Below are 1426 nucleotides of genomic sequence, written 5' to 3' on the forward strand. Positions count from 1 at the left end.
TATATCATCTGTATCTACAGTACTGTTCCTGCATGTGGTGTTCCAGACTTGTTAAGTCCCACTAACAACTGCTAGCTGTGAGCTGAGAGCTCTGACATCACTATCAAAACATGTGATGTCATTGTGGCACAGTAATCCAAGGCGACTGCCTGAGGGACAGATTTGAAAACTCAAATTGATTTCTTTTAACGCTGTACATTTGGAATATAGGTCTACAAAAAATATGAATACATTGAATTTTATTTGGAGTTTTTAATATGCCTTTACAGCAAAAATAAATACTGTTCTCTTTAATTACCTGTTTTGAAAAACATTAAGTTTTTGCGGTAACATTAAATGTATTTTAATGGACTCTAGAGTTTGTTTTATATATATTTTTTCTTACCAAAGTTGTTAGACATGCTTAAATGAAATTGCAATATGCTCAAAGACCCCAACTGGTTTCCTCACAATTTTTGCTCAGGATGAAGCAAATTGGTTTAAATGGCAGAAACGCTGCAAAGCAGGTCTCCTGTGGCTCTGAGCCCATAGAAACAAGAATTACCACCAACCGATGAAAATCAAAAGTAGTACGACAAAGGATAGTGTCACCTAAGTAGCAATCCCTTAATTGCAATGCCTTTGTACATAAAAGCTATTCAGATGTTGAATATGCTCCGCTCTCTTTTAATACCCCATATGTTCAAGACAAGCTTTGCTTTCACTCATAATTCTCCCTTAAAGTGGAGATGCAATGTCTCACATTTTTGGTTACTTTATCTGACAGTTTCAAGTGATCTTTTTTGCTAAAACAGTATTAACTAATAAAACAATATAATTCCAGAATATTACATTGTATATACACAATTCTATTTCATAATAAGATAATGATATAACAAAGTCTTGAGTTTTGCTCCTTGCCTTCTCCCCTCAGATAAATAGAGACGGTGCCACCAACCTAAATTGGTTATTGCAGCTCCACATCTAGTTAGAATAAACTCAAATGCAATGAGCATTTATTATCTAATTTGTTATTTGCTGGTGCATTTCATTTCCCAGCCAATTCACACTCATAATCAGATGGCAATTAGCGAGGCATGATTCAGTGGGTGCAGACGCTCCCTCTGTGTTCTCATCCAAACACTGCTTCTTTCATGACACCTGCACGCTCAGTACAACACAGTCTGGAGAAGTCATTATTTTATTCCAAATAAAATCTTATTTAGTTCATTTGAAACAGCATTTCTAATTCCATCAGCAGTCTTTGCAAAATGTAATAAAACTTCATTTTTTTCCTCCATTACTTAAAAAAAAAAAAAAGAAATGTTTTCCCTCAAGGCTTTTTTTTTTACAGCTCTGTGGTTTGAGATGATAATGATATATCAACACATGGGCCAGCCTCCTCAAACAACTGGTTTTGGTATATGAACAAAAAAAACTCACTATG

This window comes from Oncorhynchus keta, chromosome 2 (assembly GCF_023373465.1).
Source record: "Oncorhynchus keta strain PuntledgeMale-10-30-2019 chromosome 2, Oket_V2, whole genome shotgun sequence".
Taxonomy (NCBI): domain Eukaryota; kingdom Metazoa; phylum Chordata; class Actinopteri; order Salmoniformes; family Salmonidae; genus Oncorhynchus; species Oncorhynchus keta.